The sequence below is a fragment of the Ascaphus truei genome, chromosome 1 (assembly GCF_040206685.1).
Source record: "Ascaphus truei isolate aAscTru1 chromosome 1, aAscTru1.hap1, whole genome shotgun sequence".
NCBI lineage: Eukaryota > Metazoa > Chordata > Amphibia > Anura > Ascaphidae > Ascaphus > Ascaphus truei.
Window position 1 is genome coordinate 6,272,102 of NC_134483.1, and position 11,585 is coordinate 6,283,686.

Consider the following 11,585-nt stretch of genomic DNA (forward strand, 5'->3'; position numbering starts at 1 on the left):
AAGGGGAGCAGAGGGGGGGAGAAAGGGGAGCGGGGGGGGAGAAAGGGGAGCGGGGGGGGAGAAAGGGGAGCGGGGGGGAGAAAGGGGAGTGGGGGGGAGAAAGGGGAGCGGGGGGGGGAGAAAGGGGAGCGGGGGGGGAGAAAGGGGAGCGGGGCGGGGAGAAAGGGGAACGGGGGGGGGAGAAAGGGGAGCGGGGGGGAAAGGGGAAAGGGGGGGGGGAAGGGGAAAGGGGGGGGGGGAAAGGGGAGTGGGGGGGGTGGAGAGCAGTGGGCATATGTATAGTCATAATTTATGTATGGGCATTTCCCCCCCCATCTCTGTGCGTCCGTCCCCCTGCTGGTTCGGCTGGTGGCCCCCCCGTTCCCCGTGACTCCCCCCCCATTCCCCGTGACTCCCCCCCCCCCGTTCCCCGTGACTCCCCCCCCCCCGTTCCCTGTGACTCGCGCTCCCCCCCCCCCCGGCGCCCGCTTGGTCCCCAGATGTGCCGTCCTGCTGAGTGAGGCGTGCAGGCGGATGCAGGAAGCGCCCTGTGTGGGCCTAAGACTCGCGCTCCCCCCCCCCCCCCGGCGCCCGCTCGATGTGGCGTCTGGCTCAGCGGCGGTAGGAAGCGCCCTGTGTGTGTGGGCCTGAGGCTGAGGCGGGACGCGCAGTGGGCCTGAGGCTGAGGCGGGACGCGCAGTGGGCCTGAGGCTGAGGCGGGACGCGCAGTGGGCCTGAGGCTGAGGCGGGACGCCCAGTGGGCCTGAGGCTGAGGCGGGACGCACAGTGACTTACCTGAGCGGGGAGGTAAGGGAGCGGCTGGGGTAGGAGGGCCGCGCTTCCCGTCCGGAGCCAGTGCAGGACGGCGCACGTGAGGGGGGGGAGGGGGGCGGACAGAGGGTGTGTGCGTGTGTATAGAGCTGCTGTGTTGTGTGTGTGTGTGTATAGAGCTGCTGTGTTGTGTGTGTGTGTGTATAGAGCTGCTGTGTTGTGTGTGTGTGTGTGTGTGTATAGAGCTGCTGTGTTGTGTATGTGTGTGTGTGTATAGAGCTGCTGTGTTGTGTGTGTGTGTAGAGCTGCTGTGTTGTGTGTGTGTGTATAGAGCTGCTGTGTTGTGTGTGTGTGTGTGTGTGTGTGTGTGTGTGTGTGTGTGTGTGTGTGTGTGTGTGTGTGTGTGTGTGTGTGTGTGTGTGTGTGTGTGTGTGTGTGTGTGTGTGTGTGTGTGTGTGGGCCGTCACTCCGCCTCAGGCCAATGAGAGGTGTGCGGGGGCGGGCGACCCAAGGGACCAATGAGATTTCCCCTAGGGACACCGGACATCCAGGCAGGCAAACATACAGTGTTTTCACTAATATAGTATAAGATAAAAAGATCTTAAATCGCACAACAAGGAGAAAAAAGGGGGAACTATCTATAGATATATTAGATATAGATATATTAGATATAGATATATATATCATATTATTTTATTATATTGCACTGTGGCTATTTACACACAATAGATCATTTTTCATTGTAGCGCTTGAAGTTCGTTTCCAAATATATAGATATATATTGCGTAGTACAAGTTATAGATTTTTAGTTGCACTGCTTGTAAATGTGCATATAAGGGGGGACTCCATTTTGATTGCTGGATAACCATTTTTCTATAACTATTCTGTACTAACGTTTAAGTCTCAGGAACTAATCACATGCCATATGCCATACGTAATTGTGCTGTGCAGGCAGGTCTGAGAATGTGACTTGACCTGTCACCTACTTATCGCTAGCTGAACCGTATTTGTTCAGACTTATTTTGCCCTGTAGAAAACAGGAACTTGTCTTCAGCCATATTGGGCATAAGTTACACAACAATGCATTTCACAACATACTGCCATTTCCTTAACGGCCTCCTAACTCGGTATTGAGCCCCTTTCCCAGACCATAAACTGTCTAACTGTCATTTTGCTGAGATAGACAGACTGTGAAGTAAAAGGGGAAGTATGTTCTCATATCTGTGTTTTTTCTATGCTCAAGTTTGCTATATAAACTGGCTGTATACCCTTCAATAAATGAGAGAACAGTTTTGACAAAGCTTCAATGGTTGTCTGACTCAATTACTGTCTTCTCCCGAGCTCGTCCGCCATTTTGTTTTCCCAGATCATCAGCGCTATAAGAGTGGGTTAAATCCTCCGGAGGTTTGAAGTCATCTCGAGTCGGGCAGACGGTGTATTTTCACGCTAAGACGTTGGAGAATACAAGGGCACACTTTCATGGTGTCGGAAGTTGGGAAAGAAGCCACATTCGGGGTAAGCATACAAGATATATATTTTATCTGTATATTATCCGTCTGTGTCTCCTTGCCCAAAGAGCCCATAAGGTTTTAAAGTTTAGAAGTTTTTTAGAGTTACCGCTGCACCGGATGATTCAAGGTTAAGGAAAAACCATAGAGACACTTGAGTAAAGGACTCAAAGTGAAGTCAGGATTACATGAATCCTTGACAGAAGTATATACACAGGGTTATAGTCCCTGTTGAGAGATAGGAACAAGCGATATAGTTGGGTATCTGCTTGAAAAACTCTTACAGTGTCTGTGGGAAAAGTGTATTTTTTTTTTAAGGGGGGAGGAGGATTGTACGGGATTTTTAAGGGATTTTTTTCTTTTTTCTGTATTATTGTGCATGGGCATGTCGTTATATATATAAACTAAGATATATAAGACATATAAAGTGCTAAGTATATATAAGTGCATAAGTATATAAGTGCTGAGTCTATCTGTGCGTAAACATATACAAGATAAGTATATCAGTGCGTAGGATATATAAGTGCTGAGTATATAAGTGCTAAGTATATAAGTGCTAAGTATATAAGTGCATGATATTACGCTGTGTTGCCCATATCTTTTTACAGTGCAAAACGGGCTTGATTTTGGTTATTTTAATCAAGTGTGTATTGTATTGTCTAAATGATGGGAAGGTAGTTTTGCCGCATTTCATATGACAATGATAAAAGGATTATGTTTGGGTGGAGATCCTGAATGGCTATGGTTTCAGCCTGATCCCGAGTGGGACATGCATTATATGGCATTATGTGGCCGCATTTGGGTAAAAGTTGCACCTCACATTGATGAGGCTAAACAAAATAATAACCCAAAATTTGAGGAGCCAATTTGGCCACCCCCGCCTGATAATCTCACTACAATGTATTCCCAAGCCCCTAATGCACCCCCATAGGAGTTTCTACCTCCAGATGTGTTACCCCCACCACCACCGCCTTCTGTGATGTTACAAATACCCCCGTATAGTCCTATCACACCTGTGCCACTATTTTCCAAGTTTTGATCCTAACATGTTGGCAGCGTTATCACACTATGCTGCAAGTCATCACCCCAAACCTCCTGCATCCGTACGCAGGGAGGAGAGTAATGGCATTTGCCCACAGCCCTCTCTACCCACCTATGTGGAGTTGAGAGACGATGCAGAATCAGAGGTGGCACACCTATCTGAATCTGAGCATCATAAGTCGTCCTGTAAAGAAAGCCCAAACAGAAAGCTTCCCAATGCCGTAAGCTCCACAAAAGTTTCATCTCTCGTTTCACCCCCTGTCTCCAGGGAGAGTGAATGGGAAGACGATACTTCAGATTCGTCTCATTCCGATATACCATCACCCCGTAACCAATTGCCTTTAAGAAAACTTAAAGAAACCACTGCTTCCGCAGGTTCTGTGACGTCTAAGTCATCTGCAGGAGCCAGCAATCATAGAGTTAAGGATTTTTGTGCTTCTGTAAGGGAACTAGCTGAGGAATTTAAAGAGGTATTGACTGATTCATGTGCTGTAACATTAACTCCCGCACATAGTAATGCCAAACCTGTCCTAATTACACCGCAATCATCTGTTTTCTTACCTAAAAATACTACCAGGAACGATTTGATTCGCACTGCTAAAAAAACGCGAATATGAATCATTGTTAGCTGACACACAGGATTGTGCTGAAGCAGAGGTTGATTTTAGCATTATTAAAACTGATAAGGAATATGCTGCAGCCTGTGTCAAAATTGCATCTTTTAAGTGCTGTCAACTGAATTTTTTTTTTATATATATATAACTCTCAAAATGCATATTTGCCCCCTCCCCCTATGGCATCGGGACAATTACCATTTCCATAGGTAGCCCCAATTTACCCCAGTGTCCCTGTTCTAAAAAAAAAAAAAAAAAAAACCCTGATCCCTTAACCTTTCCTCGGTCACAGGCTCTGAGGCAGTCTCCGATAAAGAAGTTCTTATGGCTTCATGGGGAACCCGAAGCAATAGGCTCCCTAGACCACTCCCTATTGATATGCCTGCCAGGCAGATCGGTACGGATGGGGAAGAGACGGACTCTAGGCAGGAATTAACCCCTGTCAGGGACCGTTCATGGGACAGGGAAAAGTCACAGGATGAATCAGAATCAGATACTGACACTGTGGCACAATTTTATGCAGGTCTGTCAAAACAACGCTAAAAAAAAAATGTGTTATAACTCCAAACTGCTGTATTTATATTTAACATAACGTAAGAAGGAAAAAAAAAAGAGCAGAGAAGCTAAGAAAGCAAGGGAAAAGAAAGGACAGGAAGTGCTATGATTGTAAAGAGACAAGATATTTTTCCAGTAATTGCAAACCAGCCCCTAAGAAGGGAACCAGAGAATTTTTTTTAGTAGAATATTCTTGTCTAAATTCAGACGGGTCTTTCCCGCCGGTATTGAGATTCTCAAGTATTGTAAATCTTAATGGAAAATATGTTTTGTGTGTAAATTCAAGGTAGGAAAATTAGTTTTTCCCCAGAATGTTTTATTAAATTTTATAAATATGGTAAAAAGGTTGATTGAGTAATCCCTGTGTGCTTGTATAATCTGAGTGAATCCTAACTATGTGAAAGTTTTATGTGCATTGAATAATATGAATGTCGGTTTATTGTATATATACAATTTTATCTAGGTACTTGCAATTGTTTCTGAAATAAGAACATAATTAATTGCTCATGTTAAGTGTAAATTTTAAAGGTAAGAAACACCCGCACTATAACACAAACTAATCAATAATGGGAAAGGGAGAGTTTGACTGGTTATAGAGAAAAGGACAAAAAGATGGGCAAATGTCAAAAAAAAAAAGGAAAAAAAAATATATAATTCAGCCCAGTCACTGGTATATTTTGAGGATTTATTCGTTCTGGCCAGACGATGATTTCTTAAAAAAACAGAAAGACATCCTTTTCCAACTTCTCTATCTCCATGTCGAGAGAGAGAGGGAGAGAGAGAATCAGAATAGCAGCCCAGACAATCTAAAATAATTAGCCCCCCGTCTCCAGTTGAAAAAAATGTGCGGAGATACATTTGAGACACGAAAATTAACCGAAGCTCTGTAGCTACAAATTAGGTTTAACTGTTTTATTAATATAGTTTGCGAGCAGGATCAAACAGTTTTGCATTGCCTTGTCTTGGTAATTTTTGTTGTATTATTTTTGTTTCTTTTGTGTGTCACATTTTATTCTGTTATCAGGCCGTGTGAGGAGCTGCATTTTTAGATGTCCCAAATTATATTGTAATGTAATTAACAGTTTTTTTTTTTTTTTTTTTTCTTCTTATCTGTTTTGTTCCAAGGTTTTGGCAGGATGCCCAGAAAGCTATTTCAAGCTTGTTCCAATCCGAGGAAAAAAAAAAAAAAAAAAAGTTTTTAAATCTGTGTCTATAATTTCTTATATTACAGGATGTTTCTGTCAGAAGACAATAGTTGCTTATATTTATATTCAGTAGTGTTTTCAGTGTTTTTAATGCAAATTTTATACCCAAAGGATTCAAGTTAGTTTAACTACAGATCAAACAACAATAGTTAGTTATGTTTTGAATGCTGTTATCCTTTCTGTAATATTGTTCATATATAAAATTATGTGAACAAAGGAGGGGTATTATTGCTGTTTATCATATAGCTGTCTATGCCCAGAAGTTAGATGGTTTAGTGCCCGGGATGAACGAAATCTGAAAGTATTATTATTATTATTTTTAAGAATAATGCTGAGTGCCTTTTAAGGTTGGCAGTGTGCTCGGCACTTTTCAAAGAAATTATATTACAAGTAATTAGTTTGGAGTTCTATACAGAATTATTTTAGTTATTTTTTTCTTTTGGTTTGGCAATAGCTGAGGCACCAATTTGAATGAATTTAGATTGTAGCAAAGTCAAGACCACAGTGACTGTTTAGTAAAACAATTAGTAAGTATTGTATGCAACTAATATATTTTTGAGTCTCTCTAGGCACATGTCAAAGTTGAAAGTGCACCTACGAGAGATGGGTTAATGGTCAAGCATTTCCTACGCAAGAACGTTCTTCATCCCAGATGAAAAGGCGCTACTACTACTATTAAAAGTACTACTCATCACAACTACAGCAAATAAAGTGGCAGAGGTCTCTTTTTGGATCCACGTTACGCATATGAAACTTATCCCAGCACCACCCACAGTTGCTTCAATCTGCACCGTATCCAAAGTGGAAAAGCCTAGAGACACAGCCAAAATTCCAGGCCTCAACATATGAACTTTGAACTTTTTAATAATTTTTTTTTCTTTACAGGTTTTGTTATTTTAATTATAAATGTATAGTCTATTAGGTTTTTGTAAATAGTGTGCACACAAAGACGATAGGGTAGGAACAGGTATATTTTGTTTAGTAATTGTTATTTTGTTTTTATTGATTTGTGTATAGCATATATGCACACCTTTTGTCACACAATGGAATCCTAGTAAACAAAGCCCATATTTTATGTATAATATAATCCAATATACTATCTATATTCAATAGGTTGCACCCCAGGAAAAATGAGTGTTATATTTAACCCCTTGAGAAAAAGACAATATGAAATAAGACATTTGTAGAACCATCTATAAGAAATTGGTTACGGAGGGTGTAGAAATAAGAGTTTGCCATAGGGAAGTTATTGACTCTGTGATAGGAGGACAGATAGAACATTACCCTGCAACTAGAATAGTTTATGTTATTTGGGGAAAATAGTCCAGTGTTTAAAGGTAGAGATGACGGATGGGATTTGTTGGGACTTGGTGGTTGGATTAGTTCTCTGGAAGCGAAGCTATTGGATGCTTTTGTGTGTGTGTCTGTCCTACTCATCACTCTCTATGTATGTGTCATATGCAGTAAACTTTGATCCAGAAGTGCGTTGCACCCCCACCGACGCTATGCCTCTTTTCGGTGATGTCAGCAGTCCCCCAGAAGAAGAGACCGAGAAGAAATCAACTGTGCCGATATAATGGCCGAAAAAGAATGACAAGGCACAATTGGACAATCTCCTGATCCAGCAGGACTATGCAATGGTTAACTGTTCTTTAAATAGACTGTCTCTAAAGAATAAGAGGGGACTAAGAAGATTGGATATGAGGCTATGAGGAAAGTGGGAGGTCACCCAGAGGCGTGTGTCAGCCACAAGGAAAGGATCATAAGTCAGCCATTTTTTACCATAGCAGCCATTTTTCTGTTTTGCCATTCTGAATAAATGCAGTATGAAAGATGCGTGCAAGATGGATATTTGTGCAATCGCTCCCGGTAGAAATTAGCCCCCACCAATTTTCACAAGTTTTAGCCGCCATAATGTGCTAATAGTTACAGAAGAGCAGTGTGAATAGTAATTTAGAAATTGGTAATAGTTTTTGTAGTAATAGTCAACCTGGTAAACAGAAAAGATATCATACCAGCCACACCGATATATATCTCTCTACAAACAAGAACTCCTGTGGCCATATATATATATATATATTTTTATTTTCTTCGGACCCCCAAAACCTGCACCACTACTTCAGTACGACAAAGTATATCAACAATATCAAAAACAATATAGTAGTTGTTAGGTTATGGACCCACGACAAAATAAGGGAAAGAGAATTGTTATGGGACTGATATTTATCGTTTGCATATTTGTAGTATTAGTTGTTATTATTTCATGTTACAAATTTATGTGTTTATCTTTATGTAAAATGATTATGCCTTTTGGTAAGTCAATTGATCACACATATGCATCACTGGACGTTAATGCCCCCATTCACAGTTTCCCAAATATGATATGTAACTCTGGACCTACTGCCACTAGAGTCCAGATACCTTTGATGGATTATGATAACATTCAAATCCAATACGAGACCCCCATATCCTAGAGGTTAATTGTCATTTTGTGATGACAAAACGGGGGATTGTAAATGTGCATATAAGGGGGGACTCCATTTTGATTGCTGGATAACCATTTTTCTATAACTATTCTGTACTAACGTTTAAGTCTCAGGAACTAATCACATGCCATATGCCATACGTAATTGTGCTGTGCAGGCAGGTCTGAGAATGTGACTTGACCTGTCACCTACTTATCGCTAGCTGAACCGTATTTGTTCAGACTTATTTTGCCCTGTAGAAAACAGGAACTTGTCTTCAGCCATATTGGGCATAAGTTACACAACAATGCATTTCACAACATACTGCCATTTCCTTAACGGCCTCCTAACTCGGTATTGAGCCCCTTTCCCAGACCATAAACTGTCTAACTGTCATTTTGCTGAGATAGACAGACTGTGAAGTAAAAGGGGAAGTATGTTCTCATATCTGTGTTTTTTCTATGCTCAAGTTTGCTATATAAACTGGCTGTATACCCTTCAATAAATGAGAGAACAGTTTTGACAAAGCTTCAATGGTTGTCTGACTCAATTACTGTCTTCTCCCGAGCTCGTCCGCCATTTTGTTTTCCCAGATCATCAGCGCTATAAGAGTGGGTTAAATCCTCCGGAGGTTTGAAGTCATCTCGAGTCGGGCAGACGGTGTATTTTCACGCTAAGACGTTGGAGAATACAAGGGCACACTTTCACTGCTGGTGACGGTAGGGGGTAACCAGACTCTCAATCTGTGAGCCAATCAGATTCGGAGTCCCCGGCAGTAAGAGCGCGGACTTTTCAAAGTTGCTTCTGTGTGAATAGCAGCCAGCTTCGATTTTGAGCCTAAAAAGCCTGCCCACCAGAGACTAAATCCCGACTTTTGCACCCAATGTCTCAGCTGGGATTTTATGCTGATTTGGGTTCTAGGAGATTCCGGGCTAAGTCCCGGTCAGGGTAAAACTCTCCCGTAGAGTTTCCTGCACCTAGGAAAGTCTAGTTTTCGACCCCCAGTCCCACATTAAGTGTGTCTTTTTGTCTGTATTTTGTGCATCATTGTGTGTAAGCGAATTAATGCCGAATAAATTACAATTTATTTCATTACCTTGTTTTGCTCAATGAATGATCCCAGTAAAAAGGTGTAAATAACCTGGTCTCCCGTGACACACTTATAATATATTAAATTAGTATTGCATTTCTTTTCATAAAATAAAAAATATACATTCTGAACATAATCCGAGGGGTTATGAAGCTGCAGCTAATTCCTTCATATAAACGAATAAAGGTATCTCCCTAAACAAATCTCTTCCCCCTGATTAGATGAAGTGAATAATAGCCTTCAATCACCGTCTGTTTCACACACTCAGCATTGCACCAGCGGTATGTTCTGTTCCGCAGCGCTCCTGTCACTTCCCCTTCCTGCTCGTGATCTGGGATTTCCACACCCGTGTTGACACATGCAGAGGTCTCCTCGTGTAACCGATATATTACTGGAACCTGAAGGATTGCATCAACCAGCCAGTCACTGTCTGATCCCAAGCGCTATTATACATTTCCTCTATTTGAAAACCATATAAAGCTGTTTTTTATCGCACACATTATCTCACATGAAAGCTTTCACCAAAGTGGTGTTAGTGCTGGGCAAAAAAGTGACCTAACCCATCCACTGTACAAGATACAATAAAATAGGTAACACATGGGTGCATCTGTATATGTTACACAGCCCTCAAACACGTGCTTCACCCACTCACATGCAGCGTCATACAGTGTCACACAGTGTTACACAGCATCATACAGCATCATAGAGTGTTATACAGGGTTATACAGCATCATACAGGGTTAGACAGTGTTATACAGCATCATACAGCAACATACAGTGTTATACAGCATCATACAGTGTTATACAGCATCATACAGCATCATACAGTGTTATACAGCATCATACAGTGTTACACAGCATCATACAGCATCCTACAGTGTTACACAGCATCATACACCATTATACAGCATCATACAGTGTTATACAGCACCATACAGTGTTATACAGCATCATACAGTGTTATACAGCCTCATACAGTGTTATACAGCATCATACAGCATCATACAGTGTTATACAGCATCATACAGTGTTATACAGCATCATACAGTGTTATACAGCATCATACAGTGTTATACAGCATCATACAGTGCTATACAGCATCATACAGTGTTATACAGCATCATACAGTGTTATACAGCATCATACAGCATCATACAGTGTTATACAGCATCATACAGTGCTATACAGCATCATACAGTGTTATACAGCATCATACAGTGTTATACAGCATCATACAGTGCTATACAGCATCATACAGTGTTATACAGCATCATACAGCATCATACAGCATCATACAGTGTTATACAGCATCATACAGCATCATACAGTGTTATACAGCATCATACAGTGCTATACAGCATCATACAGTGTTATACAGCATCATACAGTGTTATACAGCATCATACAGTGCTATACAGCATCATACAGTGTTATACAGCATCATACAGCATCATACAGCATCATACAGTGTTATACAGCATCATACAGTGTTATAAAGCATCATACAGTGTTATACAGCATCATACCGTGTTATACAGCGTCATACAGTGTTATACAGCATCATACAGTGTTATACAGATCATACAGAGTTATACAGCATCATACAGTGTTACACAGCATCATACAGTGTTATACAGCACCATACAGTGTTATACAGCATCATACAGTGTTATACAGCATCATACAGTGTTATAAAGCATCATACAGTGTTATACAACATCATACAGGTTTATACAGCATCATACAGAGTTATACAGCATCATACAGTATTATACAGTGTCATACCATATCATACAGTGTTATACAGCATCATACAGCATCACACAGCATTATACAGCATCATACAGTGTTATACAGCATCATACAGTGTTACACAGCATCATACAGCATCATACAGCATCCTACAGTGTTACACAGCATCATACACCATTATACAGCATCATACAGTGTTACACAGCATCATACAGTGGCGGCCGACCTGAGTCTAAGTCAGCTAGATCCGCGGCTCTCAGATTATCCCGGTTAGGTGCGGTTTTCTGTTTGTTTCGCCCGGAGTGAACTGCGTTATTTTAGCGCTCGTGATTTTAGAATTTTATTCTCGCAGTCTGCAATACTGCAATGCCGTGTAAAAACTCAGGTGGGCGTTTGCGAGCTGTTATCTTGGAAGTCTAATACCTTCGCGGTTCAACCTACGTCAGTAGACAGTCTGTGTGTGCGCGCGCAGTAATTTTAAATTTGCATATTTAAAGTATACATGCATTTGTGGTGCTGCGCTGCTGTACAGTATGCCTCATTTGAAAATTGTTGAAACGCATAGGCGTGTACAGTACTGTAACAGTGTCACATTTCGGCATATA

At 41.5% G+C, this 11,585-nt stretch overlaps 1 long non-coding RNA gene across 1 annotated transcript; it reads left to right on the forward strand.

Moving 5' to 3' along the window:
* Positions 1-1,575: 1,575 nt before the first annotated feature.
* LOC142471302 (uncharacterized) lies at positions 1,576-8,672 on the forward strand. The gene is made up of 2 exons (XR_012789394.1): positions 1,576-4,436; positions 6,243-8,672. It is a non-coding gene; the product is annotated as an uncharacterized LOC142471302 (long non-coding RNA).
* Positions 8,673-11,585: the final 2,913 nt, after the last annotated feature.